Source organism: Felis catus, chromosome D1 (genome assembly GCF_018350175.1).
Source record: "Felis catus isolate Fca126 chromosome D1, F.catus_Fca126_mat1.0, whole genome shotgun sequence".
In the NCBI taxonomy this organism is placed as follows: domain Eukaryota; kingdom Metazoa; phylum Chordata; class Mammalia; order Carnivora; family Felidae; genus Felis; species Felis catus.
Window position 1 is genome coordinate 86,043,629 of NC_058377.1, and position 16,526 is coordinate 86,060,154.

Sequence of the window (16,526 nt, forward strand, 5' to 3'; positions counted from 1 at the left end):
TCGGAGGCGCGGACACCGTCCAGCACGTGCCTTTCTGACGCATGGCGCTGGCCTCCGGGGACGCAGGCTGCTGTACCCAGCCCACCCTCTAAGGCTGGGGAGGATGCAGAATATAATACGACGGCCCCCTTCCCCAAGGCGACACCAGATCTACATCTCCAGGCATATTTGTTGTTCAAAGTTAATTAAACCTGAAAGCAACCAAAATACGCGTGCCAGGCGCACGGAGGCCAATTCCGGACTCTGGTAGCAGGCACGCAGCGCCAGAGAAGCGGCGAGGACCGCCGGGGCTCGCTCACTCCGTCGGAGTCTCTGTAAGAGACTCTGAGGCTGGGGAATAAAAGCCGAAACCAAATCAGGCAGCAAGAGCAACAAACCGTCTGGAAAATGGACCCACGGAGCCGCAAGAATGTATTTTTTTTTTAATCTTTGACAACTTGTGTCCTAAAGAAAGTGTATTGAAGATAATTGAAATGATTACAATTCATTGCTGCCTGACTTTGAATATGAACAGTCACATAATGACATCCCGCCATACAACAACAGTTTAATTTCCATTATCCGACTTCGGAATCCTCCAGCCAGCCGCCGGGGCAACGCGGCGCTAATGCAGAAATCTTGGCTCCTGACTACATTATTCATTTCGGGGACGTGGGGGTGGGATAGGGGTGGGGAATGGGTTTGTTCCCTCCTCCTCGAAACTTGTTCTGAGAATTCCAGGGACCAGTGGACACGGAGGAGCCGACAGCCGAGACAATCGCTGTCAAAGGGCCACTTTGCCCGACGGGGCTGCGGGCGACGGGCCCTGCGCTGCTGTCTTGTTGTCCCGAGGGTTCTCAGACCCGCAGCTCCCACCCTAGGCGGCCCGGCTCTAGGGAGGGCCTAGGCTGGGGCACCCTCGCCAGGTTGCCCTCTCGGGGACAGCTGCCCATCTCTCTTCCTTTCCCCTTCCTTTCGAGCCCTCGCGTCCTTCGGCTTCTGAGCTCCCAGGTTGGCGCGCAAGGGAGGGCGGGGCCGGTTCCGGGAGCGCCTTCGCGGATTTGGAAGTCGCTTCGAACTTGAACTTGTCCCAGCCTCCCCGCTACCGCCCTACACCCCGAAAACCCAGGGAAAGAGCGATGAGAACCAGGGGTTTGGGCACCGCTGAGACGCTGGCGCTCACCTTGGGGCGCGGCCTCTGGGCTTGGTGCCCGGGGGTGGGGGGCGGGGAAGGGCACGGGGCCTAGGCTTACGCAGTGCGCAAGCGCCGCTCGGCCCCGCCGCCCCCTACCCAGGCACCGGGTGCCGGGGACAGACCCTACGCCCCTCTCCAGGAAACTACCGCCTCTAAAAAAAAAAAAAAAGACCATCTGGTAATTGTCTTTCTTTAGATCTTCCCTTAATTATGCTTTTAATTAAAGATGGTTCAAGGCACCGGACCACATGAAGGGCAGTAATTACAAATTACATTACAAACCCGACAGATGTAGCAGGATCTGCTGGGAAAAAGGTACCGGAATAAAAATTTGACTAAACTTTGGGATAAATTAATCGGCGGCTTGGAGAACAGAAGCACAGTTCTGATTATGTAGGCTCCAGCCAGGATTTAAGTTTTGTGTCATGATTGTTTTCATATTTCTTTGACGTCTATTGATTTGGAGGCAGCTGCAAGCCTTTGTCACAGGAGAGAAGAGCAGTCACAATATATTAGCTTGATGGCATAACTCGAACCGGAGAGGCGAGGGGAGCCGGAGTGACGGGGGCGCACGTGACCCTGCCCGGGGCCTCCCAGCCCAACCCTTACATTAACTTGTTCTAACAGGAATGATGGAGAATTACTCCTAATGGTCAGAAGGTGCTTTTCTGTCGAGAACGCGGGCCGCACGAGTTGCGCGGCTGTGGCCGGGCGGGCGGAGGTGTCTCCGCGCCCCGGGTCGCCTCCTCCTCCTCGCTGGCCGCAGCTCCCTCATCGCTTGAGCCCAGGCCGGGCTCGGTGGCGGCTTCAGGTCCGTTTTCTGGACTCCCAGCTCCGCACCCACGTCGGGGGGCGCCGGGAAGGGAGAGGTTCCCTGTCCCAGGGTTGACCCCGAGGAGCCAGGCCAAGTCCCTGCTTCGGCCTTCCCTGGGGGAGGGTGTGTGTGTGAGGAGTGGACCTTTTGCGGGCAGCGTCGGAGCTGGAGGACCTGGGTGGGGAAGGCGACCGCCAGACGAGTGCCCGAAGTGACCTGGCCCGCGCGGCCGCCCGCTCGCCCACCGCTGGCGCGGCGCGTACAGAAACGTGACGCAGATTGTGAAAACAGAAGGGAGGGAGTTGGGTCATTTCCTTCGCTAATCATCATCCCCGCCTGCTCCTTCCTCCACCCCCATCCCGTCCCTGCCGCCTCCCAGCTTCGAACACGCTTCCACGCCAGAACCTGACTCACTTTGGGCCAGTGGCTGCACTTAATGAGAAACATATACGTGCCCATCACTCACTTGTGTATTTACAGCGCGGGTGCAGCGCCCTGGGGAACACGCTTGACAATTAAACACGCCCACTCACGGCTTTCTTTTGCCCACAGGCTCTCAGCAATTGATACAACCCTAATTTTGGCACAAAATCGTGCTAAAGCACCTGCCATAGAGGAACGTTCACCGGAAAGGTGTGTTATCCACGCCTGATCTAAACGAAGAGAACAGGACTGTGGATGGAGAAGACCCCGCGGCCTGACACCTTTTTTTTCCCCCCGCTCCCTGGAAAGGAAAGTTTTCTTTTTGATTCGTCCTCTCACTATGTTTCTCTTTTCCTTGGCGGTACAGTTTGAGAGGAATGTAAATATTTTGACTAGACCTCTGCAGGGGCCTTTTAAACACCAGGAGCGATCATCTGTGGAATACTGTAGTTCATAGTTTCAAAACTTGAACGTGCAGACTTCCGTCTTGTTGAGGAAACCCATAGAACTAGTGGCGACCACATAGCTCCCTATTCGTGTAAGGAAGTATTCCTTAGTGATTGGCCAAGTTTTGAGGACTTCTTTCTGTTGCCACTGCTTTCCAGATGTTTGCAGGGAAGGAATATCAATCTAACAGGCATTTGCTGGGGTTGTGGCAAAATCAAATTTCACCGTGCTTCACTTTTACCTCTTCTGTCTTTCCTCCTGTGGGGAATGTACATGAAGTGTGCAAAAGTAGAAATCATATTTGAAAAAATTAAAATCCTATTTAGCTCTTCTGTGTATTTGAAGTGGGGATTTCTCTCTTTTCCTGTTTCAATATTTAATACAAAGCAGATATGTTGAAACAATGCAAAGTTAGAAAACTAAAATAAGGAGGAAACTAATGCTAGGTTTCCCTAGTTTCTGTATGTAATACAAATAATAGAATTTTTTTCCTCCAAAATGAAGCAAACACTGCCACGAGGCATACACATCGCTAAATGTGTGTTTTTCAAAAAAAATAAAAAAATATATATATATATGTACACCAAACATTCTACAATATCGATGCACCTATGATTGCATGGTCTAAAAATATTTCTAAACACAGTTATGGTATAAAAACATTGATTTCAACTCTGTTTTTGTTGTTATTAAAGTAGTAATATCTTATTCTTGATTTTTACATACCGTCACTGTTAATGTCAGTTGTGGTCATTTTAGGGCCTGGATGTTCTAGGAAAACCATGTATAATGTCCTCATTTCTTTATCCCATTCTCCTGTAGTGTAATGAATATTTTACATAAAACATTTTGGGCATCCTTAAGTACTTTTTTAAATTAAATACTCCATGTTTGCGACAGGTAAGGCTGAACATTTTTATTTTGTTTAGAGCAAATTCATTTTAATGAAATAAAGCATAATATTGAGAATTTAAAACAGTCCCATACAGTGCCCACAAACACGTTTCAAAGCAGAATAAAGACAGTGTCGTTAGAACTGCCCATAACAGTGCTTGTGATCCTAATTTGCGTGCGTTTGTGTGTATAGGAAATCCGAGTTTTTCAGTTACTGTTATTCTGTTATTTTATTCTACGTTTCTATCAAAATACTCACCTATGCTCCATCTTCCCATAGCTTATGAGTGTACATGAATTTCAATAAATATAAATTACTGTTTAAAAGAGTAAAGAATGGCTACTTTATGTCTCATTGTTCTCTCTTTACAATATACTTCAAAATCTCTCTCTCTCTTTTAACGAATCCCACGGCAGCTGTTTCCTCTCACTTCTATATGAAAGTGAATGGCAAATGCCATTCAATTTAAAGGAACTCAAGCACAGAGAGTATAAAGATTTTGTTCAAAGTCTCCCTCAAATCTATTTTTGGACTTGGAAACAGAACTGGGCTGGAGGCAACATCAGTACACATCTCTAATTCCATATAAGGCTACTTGAAACAGGTAACTTTGGAGTTCATTTTGGAAACAGAAGACATGCATGGAAGTTTTATTTCTTAGAGACTGACGAGTTATGGTGGCTCTCAGGAGGAATAACATAACCCATGCTCTCATCTGCCTCTGAGTTACAGTCAAGGAAGAGTTTCCTCTCATTTTCTTACCCTACATTACTTTTTCTGTATTTGGCAGCTGAACCAGAGAACAGCCTGCAACATCTTGCCTTTGGGGACTTCCTGTGGCTTTGCTGCATTCCCTAGAGAAGCTCAGAATCCCAGAATCCATGGAGGGATTACAGAGAGCCACAAACATCATTCTCCCTCTAATCCATCGGGGGCCGATGCAGTATTGATAACAACCTTTCTGTTACTTGACAGTTTCAGACCATTCAAATGAGAATAAATAATAGGAATTTGGTAGTGGAGGTGGGGATAAAGCAGGGGCAATTGGTATACTCTTGGAATGAAAAGGCTGTGTTCTCTTCCAAAATCATGAAACCAAGTGCAAAATTAAAAAAATCCCCACTCCTTTCTTTCAGAGTGATTTCTTCTCTCTTTTGGCTATTGTAGTGCATTTGGACTGGGGAATTGGCACATTTATTTACCAAGAAATCTTACATTGTCCCTAGGACATGACGATGTTCAGTTGCTTGAATTCTGTAGCTTCAGTTTGCACGGTTTTCTCTGCTTGAAGCTACTATGTTAGGTAATAAGGAAGCCCATTTGCATTAGATAATAAGAATCAGGGACAAGACAGACACAGTACTGATTAAACAAGGACTCATATCCCACTTTGAGAGCTCCCTGATAACCAGAGCCACAATCGCATCAGTAGGTCAAGCAAAAATCTGAAGATAAAATCAATGTCAGTTTTCTGTCTTGGTGACGGACAGAGACTCACCAGAATTGTATCCAGTAAACCCTGTCATCAAGTACCTCACTATCATCGATGAATTCAGTTATGCTGTGAGTCAGATCATGCTCCCACCTCCATGATGATGTTTATAGCATCCCTCACTGTGACACAGACCTGCAAAAACAATATTCTAACAATTATAGCTGTCTGACAACTGGATGGGCTGCTTTGTAAGGTAGCGTGAGTGGAGACATTGGAAATGTTCAAGTAGAATCTGGCTAAATCTGCGTGAAGGGATGGTTGAGAAAATTGACCTATACCCTGAACTCCAATTCAGGGCTAGCCTTATTAGGACTTTTCCAAGAACATGCATTTATCTATTGGTTATTGTATCAAACAATTTTAATCTGGTTATTTTTGAATAGAATTATACATTTGTGTGATTCTGAATTTTTAAAATGAAAAAAATGTGAAAATTCTCCTTTCTACTCTGTCATCCAGCCACTTAGTGCTTAACCAATAATACGAGTTTCTTGTGAATAGGAAACTTAAAATACAGAATCTCAAAGCCTACTTAATTCACTTCTTTGAAGAGATGGGTCTTGCCATGTGTGTTTTAAAAACCTTTCCAGATGGGGCACCTGGGTGGCTCAGTCGGTTGAGCAGTAGAACGTCCAACTCTTGGTCTAGGCTCAGGTCATGATCTCATGGTTCATGAAATCGAGCTCCACATTGGGCTTTGAGCTGACAGCACGGAACTGGCTTGGGATTCTCTCTCTCTCTCTCTCTCTCTCTCTGACCCTCCCCCATTCGTGTGCACACCCACACTCTCTCTGTCTCTGTCTCTCTCTTGAAATAAATAAACATTTTTTTTAAAAGGCTTTCCAGATAATTTTGTAGGGTTGAGCATCATAGGCTTAACTGACTTCTAGACGCACTTCAAACACTGAGATTCTATGGAAACCTATAATGTAAAAGTATTCATTCCGTGCATTTCCATAATGTATGCCAAGTATTTTCAAAAACAGTGTACTTGTTGATTACCTTTGCAACCCTGTGAAATAAGTATTATTTTCCTGCTCTCTTCCCATTTTACAGGAGATGGAAACTGAGTCTCAGAGTTTATTTTATTTATTTATTTTTTTATTTTTTTTCAACGTTTATTTTATTTTTTTTGGGACAGAGAGAGACAGAGCTTGAGCAGGGGAGGGGCAGAGAGAGAGGGAGACACAGAATCAGAAACAGGCTCCAGGCTCTGAGCTGTCAGCACAGAGCCCGACGCGGGGCTCGAACTCACGGACCGCGAGATGGTAACCTGGGCTGAAGTCGGCCGCTTAACCGACTGCGCCACCCAGGTGCCCCCTGAGTCTCAGAGTTTAAAGGACTTGATCAAGGTAACTCAGCTAGTAAATAGCTAAGACAGGTAGCATTTAAGGCCACCCCAGAACCTAAGCACTTTTACTCTGAGGCCCTACCACACATCATATCAAATAATAAAATGTACCCACAGGTATGTATAATTATTTGGTATAAACTTTTCGGAAAGAGTCTTGAATTTTGCTGGAAATGAATCGTGCATTTTGTTTTTATGATTTAAACTTTATTATATTTGTATATAACATATGATTTGAATTGCAGCTGGTGTGCTGACCTAATGTTAACTCTTCTTTATTCATGTAGATGTTTATTAATGCTGACTTTACGGTTTGTTTTCCATGTTTTGGAACTACTCATTTTTAGGGGGAGAGGATACAGAATTGAAACATCTCAAACCCTTTCTTGAAAAGCTTGTATGTTTTAGGTTCTCTACCTGAGCTTCCCATGCTAAATAGCATAAGCCTCAGTTTCCATAATTCAGTGGATTAAAGAAGATGGAAGTTTGTTCTTCTCTTACCTAACAGCCTGAGCTGTGTGTTTCAGATTGTCACACAGCTCTGCTTTACATGATTATTCACACATCTAGACTCCCCTTTCTTCTTGTTTACATGGCTCACAGTGGCCTTCCAATTCTGGTTCCTGGGAAGTGAAAAGACAATGCAGGAAGAATGCCCATGGTCTCTAAGTCTACCTTGGAAATAGCACACATCCCTTCTTGCATTCCATTGTCCAAAATTTAGTCACATGTCCACAGAAAACTATAAGTAGAAGTGGGAAATGTGTCAACACACATGTAAAGAAAGGAAAGGATGATGGAATGTGGTGAACCACGAGCAGTACCCACAACAACGCATAATAAGGTCAGGAGTCTGTTCCAATCATCCAGATAAGAGCTAACGATGTGAGTGGTGGAAGTCGTGAGAAGTGATTAGATTTTGGGTGTATCATTATTTTTTCTAATGGATTAGGTAGGGTTGTGAGAGTAAGAGAAGTCAAAGTTTTGGCTGGAGAAATTGGAAAACTGAGCTTGACATTTACAGAGATGAGGAAGACTGGTTGGGTAGGATTATGGAGAAAAATGAGGAATTTGGTATTGGGTAGACTGAGTTTGAGACATCTGTTAGAAATCTAAGTGGAAATGTCAGATAAGTGTCGGAGATATGAGTCTGGAGTTCAGAGTGGGGCTCTCCAGCCTGGGGAATTTGGGAATCGTTAACAAGGAGACAATTTGTAAAACTATGAGACTGAATGAAATCAGTGAGGTACTCAATGAAGCAGAGAATTTGTCTGAGGATCAAACTGTGGCAATGTTTAAAGGTCTAGGGGTTGAGCGGAAATCAGGAAAGGAGATCCTTGGAGCAGCCAGCCAAGCAGGAGGAGGAGAGTGGTCCAGGAGGGCAATTGGAGAAAGTATTTTAGGAAAGTGAGAGTGAACAATTGGTAATCAAAGACAATATCAAATGCTATGAAATAGTTCAGACTGGGTAAAGTCTGAGAATTGGCTGTTTGGTTTGTCAGTGTGGCAGTCACTGGGGACCTTGTCATGAACTATTGGGTAAAGTGAACAAAATATTCTCGGAGTGAGATTGAAACATAATGAGACAAGAGAAATCTGAGGCAGCACAAGTGAACATAACTATCGCTGCAATCTTTGTTGCAACGGAGAACAGGAAAATAGATAATAGACACGAAGACATGTTTGCATTCTGTTGGGCAATCATGCACTAGAGAAGGAAAAATTGGTGGTGCCGAGGACAGAGAGGAGAACTGTCTTATCGGAGTCTAGAAGAAGGCAAGAAGAAATAGGATACAGCGCATACATGGAGGCATTGGTCTGGTCGGTAGCAGGAGAGGTCTGTCAACAATAATGGGGGAGAGCAGAGCTGCTGGGCTCAGATACGGTTGGGTGAGTGTGGCGGAGTTGGAGCTGGTTTTTTCCTGATCTTCTCAGTAAAATAGTAGGTAATAACTCCCTCTGGGACTATCCTCTCTTGCTTCTATGGGGCCATCCTCTGTCCTCAAATCCTTCCCTTGTCCTCCTTGCAATTTCTGTCATTCATCTTTCAGGTTTTCCATTTATCCTCTGCTTCCTCTCTCCCCTCTCTCTCCCTCCCTGCCTTTCGTCCTTTTTTTCTCCCTCTCTCATTCTCTCCTTTTGTTCTAACTTCTTACTTAGAAAATAGGGAGTAAAATAACAGAAAGATAAAAAAGGGAAACATGACAAGTGAGTCCCTCAGCTATTAAGCGCTTGACTGAGATAGGGAGTGGCATCCCTGAGCGGGACGGTGGCTTTGCTGCCGGTGTTCCTGGACATTCAAGTTCTAGTCACAGTGACAGAACTGGAGGAGGGGAGAACAACACTCTCTTAGGAGAGCTTTGTAAGTAAAAATCGATGGCCAAATTTGATCTAGAACGTTCAGCACTTAGTAGACCAGCTTCTCTACACAAGGCCATGGGAGAAAGCTCCAGGAAAGCATAAAAAAGATGCAGAAAGTATACTCTTGTATCTCAAGAAGATCGAGGAAGAGGAGAGCCTTCAGAAAAGTCAGTGGGAGTGTACATTGGTCCCCAACCAGGGCACGATCCCCCCCATAAATATCTTCTGACTTCAAAAACAGGTTCCAAGTGCCTTGGTACAGCCTGCGACTGAGTTGTCAGCCAATGGTCACCCATAATTCCCTACTTGGACACAGTTTTTGGCTGTGGGCTTATCAATCTTCATTTATACAGACCATAATGAATATTAGACTTACGTGAGACTTTGAGGACATCTTTGTAGAATGTATTGTTCAAATAGATAGGATATCATTTGGGGATTATTTTTACAGCTGACAAAAACAAGAGTGAGAGCATTGAGAGGGTTGCAGTGATTGTCCTCAAGGCCACCAGAGGGTGGACAAGAGAACCAGCTTCCAGACCTTCTAATGCCACTTTTGGCCCTCCTTCCCCTATCGCCGCCCGGGGCTGCCTCCTCTAAACTGAAGCACTTTTAGAATCAATTGGATTGAGAAATTTGCTCAAGGCTGAGAGGGCTGGAGCTTGGACGGAAATCGAGTTTCCTGGGGCAATGCCTTCTCTGCCTTCGCTCAGGTTCTTTCATCCTTGTATCACAGCCCATTTGGCCCCTCAAGTGTGGGCTCAGCCCCACCCCAGCCCTGGGGACTGATTAGGCTCAGAGGCAGAGAAAACAGAAGGCTGCTGTGATCCAGAGCTCTTAGCTCAGTGGAGATCCCACTCTGATCTCATATGTAGGGTGAGTAACAAGTAGCCGCTTACCTTGCCACACTGTGGTGAACACCCCGCCTCAGAACTCAGTTTGACCATCAGAGCCATGAGGCACTACCTTCACATCTCCCCAGCACTCGTATCCTCTGGACTGGGAAGAGCTAAAGGGACACATAGTGTCACCTAAAACAGAACCTTCACATGAGCTATTAAATGTACAGATACAGGTTTGTTTCCTTTAAAAAAGGTATCATTACTTACTCAAGTAAAAACAGTAAGGAACATTTTCAATCTTAAACAATACAGAAATTGGGGGTGGTGCATGGCTGGCTCAGTTGGTAGAGCATGTGACTTTTGATCTTGGGGTCGTGAGTGAGCCCCACGTTGGGTGTGGACATTACTTAATAAACACAGAAATTGATAAAGTAGGAAGTGGGTTTTCCTTTCTTCTTCCATTCTAACTACATCCTTTTTTAGAGGAATCCTTATTAACTGTAGAAACTTTAGAAACTATAGAAACTTTCAAATTCTTTTCAGTGCTAACTGGACATTTACATACACACATATCTATGCTCATTTAAGGAAATCAAGGATGTTCCCCCCAAGGGGGATCATTTAACAAATATAATCTTTCCAAATCATGGCCACAGTATTTCATTTTTTAAAAGTTTGTTTATTTATTTATTTTGAGAGAGAGAGAGAGAGAAACAGGGAGGGACAGAGAGAGAGAGAGAGAGAGAGAGAGAGAAAGAATCCCAAGCAAGCCCTGCCGTCAGCACAGAGTACAATGCAGGGCTCAAACCCACAAATCTTGAGATCATAACCTGAGCCAAAACCAAGAGTCAGACGCTTAACCAACTGATCTAGACTCCTAGAAACAAAGTTGCTTCACCACACTGTATGTGCATTTTAAAACTTGGGGGACGCTGCCAAACTGTCCCTCTCCCCAAATCATGTGCCAATATTGCTACACTCCTGCCAGCAGTATATGAGTGTACCTCTATCCTCACACCCTTCCCAGCAATTTGCCTCCTTCTGGAGGTCTGCAAAGAAGCAATCTGTCAGACAGAAGAAGAGGCAAATGAGAATCTGTGTACAGTGAATTCACCTGACACTTTGTTGAATCCCAGGGCCCATTCTGCTGATCTGGCTGTTTACAGAAAGGTCCTCCCTCTCTCTTGGCTCCATGGGGAGCCCAGCAGAGGAATGGTTGATGAGGGGCTCTGGGGCACTCTCCTTCATTTTGATTTAAAGTCTGCTCCTCAGTCTGCTGCTACTCAGGGACAACATGCTCTGATGGCTGATAATACGCTCTATTTGTATTCTAGCTGGGTTATGGTATTAGAGCCAGGTGTGTATTCATTTCCATCAAGGAAAGTCTTTGGGCACTGGGTGCTCACCTTGATCTCTAATTGTAATTGTAAAATCAAACCTCCACTGTCATCTCAAAGGCCCATTCCAGGCCTCCAAACTTTAGAAAGTCTATTGGCCTTCATTCCAAATGTGTAGGACAGTGGGTGCCTCCATTACAGGGCTGCTTTCCCATTGCTTTCTCCCCCTAATTTACAATCCAGTGCAAAGGAAGAGAAAGCCAGTCCTCACCAAGCCCAAGACTTTTAAAGCACCAATAATTTGCATGAACAACGATGCCCACTTCTGTTTTTAAGACCACTTAATAGACTTCATTTTGAAAACCAAAACCAAAGATTAATCTTTCCAGACTGAGTCTTTGGAAGAGAACATCTACAAATTTATTCAGAAGACTTCAAGCTGTAAAAATAATGTGCAGTTCATTTTAATGGGTAGTAAAAGGCCCCAAGGAAAATGAGTCTTTTCATACATACAGTAGATGCTTTTCAAAGGATATTCACTTATTCCTTTATATTGTTTTTTGAGGAAAAGTTTTTTTGTTTTGTGAAGTTGACATATTGACAGTAAAAAAATCAAGCAGTGCAATGACCACTCTTACAGGTGACTTTGCATATATCTTTATACATTTCTATATAACACATCCTAGAAAGTAAAACTAGTTGACTGAGGTAATTTGTACTTTTTTAAAAAGTTTATTTGTTTGTTTGTTTACTTATTTATTCATTTATGTTATCTCTACACTCAGTGTGAGGCTTGAATTCACGACCCTGAGATCAAGCACGTGTTTCCAACTGAGCCAGCCAGGTGCCCTGGAAAATTGTACCTTTTAAAGTTTTTGGCACAGCTTGCCCAATTGCCCTTTAGAAAGGTATAGAATTAGAATTCTATAGCAAGTTTTGAGAGTGTTTATTTTCCCACGTGGTAGCAGATATTGAATAGTAACATCAGTGTTTATCTTTGCTCACTTGACAGGTGAAATAAGACCAATTAAAAAAAATTTTTTTCAACGTTTTTTATTTATTTTTGGGACAGAGAGAGACAGAGCATGAACGGGGGAGGGGCAGAGAGAGAGAGAGAGAGACACAGAATCGCAAACAGGCTCCAGGCTCTGAGCCATCAGCCCAGAGCCCGACGCGGGGCTCGAACTCACGGACCGCGAGATCGTGACCTGGCTGAAGTCGGACGCTTAACCGACTGCGCCACCCTAGGCGCCCCCCAATAATACCAATTTTAATTTGCATTTTTTTATTAATGAGGTTTGACATTTAAAAAAATGTTTGTTTATTTTTATTTTTTTAATTTTTTTTCAACATTTATTTATTTTTGGGACAGAGAGAGACAGAGCATGAACAGGGGAGGGGCAGAGAGAGAGGGAGACACAGAATCGGAAACAGGCTCCAGGCTCTGAGCCATCAGCCCAGAGCCTAAGGCGGGGCTCGAACTCACGGACCGCGAGATCGTGACCTGGCTGAAGTCAGTCGCTTAACCGACTGCGCCACCCAGGCGCCCCATAGAGTATTTATTTATTAATAGTAACAATTTGTCATATATATGTGGCATATGTTTTCCTTTACTTTTCAATTTTTGTTTTCATTTCAATTAAATTTAATTACTTATATTTTTACATTTCCCTTTAAAAAATGAAAAATTCACTTTTTTAAAAAGTAGACTGTACTGTAACAAACAACCCCAAGACCAAGAGTCACATGCTGTATGACTGAGCCAGCCAGGTGCCTCCGAAGATTTATATTTTTTTAAAAATGTTTTAATGTTTATTTATTTTTGAAGGAGAGAGAGACAGAGCATGAGTGGGGGAAGGGCAGAGAGAGGGAGACACAGAATCCCAAACGGGCTCCGGGATCTGAGCTGTCAGCACAAAGCCTGACGCGGGGTTGGACCTCACAAACCGCAAGATCATGACTTGAGCCGGTCAGACGCTTAACCAACTGAGCCACCAGGCACCCCAGAAAATTCATTTTTAGAAGGGAATTGATACATGTATCCTAATGATACTGGGAGGTCTGACTGAAGGCAACTTAGGGGTAGCAAGAAAGTGGGGCAGATGGCATCTTTGAGGATACAGAAGGACCTGTCTGGCAGATACTCTGCCAGAGGCTTTGAAGATATTCTAATACTATTTGCTTAAGCATTTCCCAACAGCAAAGGAAAGAAAACCCAGTTGGAAACACCTGAGTACAATATAAACTTATTTTTCATTGTTCCTCCCAAAGTTTTCAGTTTTCGCCCAAAGTGAATTGCCCAGGCCACTTACAAACTACAGTTGTTTTGAGGAAGACTGGGTTGGTATAGCACCAGGACTACTGAAATAAAAACATAATTGGATGGGTTATCTTTTACTATCATTCTTTTTTCTGCCCTCAAAAGCCTTGATGCCTAAAATCTTCCCAAAGATCAAATGTGTGGTCTATTACATAAGGGACTGACCTAGATTTAGCTTTACTTGACAATTAAAAGTTAAAGGCAAGGAACTAAACCAAAAATAGAACAACCTTGAAAAACATTATCCTAGATTTTGGTGTGCCTGATTCTTAGTACTTAACAGATAGTGGTGACTGAATAGGAAATGAGGCTCAAATTGCTTTCAAAATTATAGGGGGAATATGTTCCCTACTCAAAAGAATGTTCTACTTTCAAGAATTTTAACAATTTAATTTTCTAGAAGCAAATAAATATTGTATAAATTTGGGGAGACATTGACTGTTAGGCCAGTGTTCTTAGCTCTTGACAAGAAGATATAAATCTATGTATGTAATATCTATATCTATGTTTAATTTCCTTGATATGCCCTGCCTTTCCTTGAAATTGCCTCGCTAAGCCTTCTCCAGCCTTGAAAGAGCAAACCAAGGACACTTCAGAGTGGTCTGGGAATTTCACGACAAGGAGAGGTATGATCCTTTGCATAAATACTTCAGGAAGGTTGGAATGAACCAGGCGAATATAACTGTATTAAAGTCAATGATAGGGACTCCTACTTCAGTCAATATCAGAGCAAGATTGTGCTTTTAATTCTCAATCTGATTCATTTAAGGGAAAAAGCTAGTTTAAAAAAATCATTACTTTCATTTTTTAGCAAGTAATCCACGCACATGGTAGACAAATTTACAATGTACCAAACGGCACACTCGGGAAGATCCATTTCCTTCCCTTTCTCGTTCCACCCAATTCCTCTCCAAACAGGAGATATTTTCCTGACACCACTTCCCCATGGAAGCGGAAATATACCGTAACATTGGTCTCTTTTCTCAATTCTGTATCTCGGAGATGTATTATTCCAATGCTCTGTATTGAAGTACCAAATTTATTTAAATAGTTAAAAATAGTCTTTTGCTATTACAAACCAAAGTAACAACAAATTTTCTTAAATATACTTCATTTTGCATGAGTATGGGTATACTTGTTGGACAAGTCACCAAGAAGTCAAATTGCTGGGTCACAGGGTTCATGCATTTTTTAATTTTGAAAGATAATCAGGCTGTTTGATTGAGTAGAACTGTTTAGTAGCTCTTATTTAATAAGATCATCTGGCTAAATAAATTAGTAGTGTCTTAGCCAGGAGGGACGCCAAAGTTTCTTTCTGAAAATGTCTCAACTAGGTGCAAACTATAAATCTCTGGGATGCATGGGAAAGGTAGCAAACTTGAGATACGGGGCCCACTTGTCATAAGCAATGTCAAATTTGACTCAAGGAGTGCTGCAGATTCTGATGGGCAATCGTGACCTTGGTGACTTTGAAGTGTGACCTACAAGGGCTGCCAATGTTGTGCACTGTAGGTGTGCTGCCTGCTATTAATTAGACCAAACCATGTGAAATTGTAGATGTTAGATCCTTTTTGACCTACAAATATTGCAATTTTCACTTTTGTTTCATTAGTGGTTCAACTCATTAATTTTATTTTAATTTAATTTTTTTCAATTAATTTTATTTGTTAGTTTGCTGTCTTACGGAGAATTCCTTAGGGAACTGGGGAAGGTTTCTTGAGGAAGGTAGATTTTGATCCCCAGAGGTGGAAAGACAAGATTAAGAATCAAGAAAGTGGATAAGAGCATCACAAATTGAGGGTTTAGGAAATGCCCCAGGGTATGAGCCTGCATAAAAGGTAAAAGTGTGAATCAAAGGACTGATGTCTCAAAAATCTACAAAGTTTCATGAACTGAAGCTGACATCCCAGTTCTCTGCAAAGCAGAAACAAAGCAAGAATGATTGGGTCAGGGCAGTGGTAGGTTACATCCCCAAATATGTACATCTGGATTAGGGTTTTAACCTTACAGCAGAAGCTGATAGGGATCGCAATTTGGGGCCATTTTGGGATTTGATACTGAAAAGTTCAGTTCAACATTGTGGTCAATATTTGCCCTAACAGCATAGACTTTAGAGGGACCCTGAAGTTCATTATCTTAAATGGTTGCCAAGGGAATGATTGTAGGGATTTCCCAACACTTGCAGAAGAATCATCCTGGAACACTGGGATAAACTTATAATGAGGGAAAGAGCATTTCCTTTTAAAATTATAGATATAACATCCTTCTAAAATTATGGATATAATGTAACAACCTGAGACAGAGTTTAGAAACCGGGGGTGGGGGGGGGGAGGGGAACTCGCTTATAATCACTACCCTAACAAAACAGATCTAAATGTTCACATAATTTTTCCCACTCCTTGACCATTTGCTTTCATCTTTTTAAACAATTGCAATCATAAGCTTTTCATGTCCCACATCTCAGTTTTGCTCATTATTGTTTTAAGTGGCTGTGTACTAGTCCCTGGGGTGGTTGAGCTATAATTTGTCTATTCATTTCCCATATTCTCAAACGTCTCAGTTTGCTTCCAATTCTTTGAAATTAGAGAAAACTGACTTTTTTTTTTTATCTCTGGGCGTAAAAATAGGCTTCCATTCATAGTTTTTTCTTCTTAAATTATCTGTTGGGGGTACCTGGGTGGCTCAGTCAGTTAAGCGTCCGACTTTGGCTCAGGTCATGATCTTGCAGTCCGTGGGTTCAAGCCCCACGTCAGGCTCTGTGCTGACAGCTCAGAGCCTGGAGCCTGAGTCTCCCTCTTTCTCTGTGTCTCCCTCTTTCTCTGCCTCTCCTCCATTCACACTCTGTCTTTCTCTCTCTCAAAAATAAGTAAACATTAAAAATATAAGAAAAAAACATAAAAAAAGTAAATTATCTGCCACATGGCTTCCCTCTGTCAGCAGAGAAATCTATTTCTCTATTTTATAATATTAAAGGGGATAATGTGTATAGCAAAGTACTTAGAACATTGCTTGCAAATGCTGAGTGCTATATAAATGTGAATTATTTTTAACAGTCAATGTATTTTGC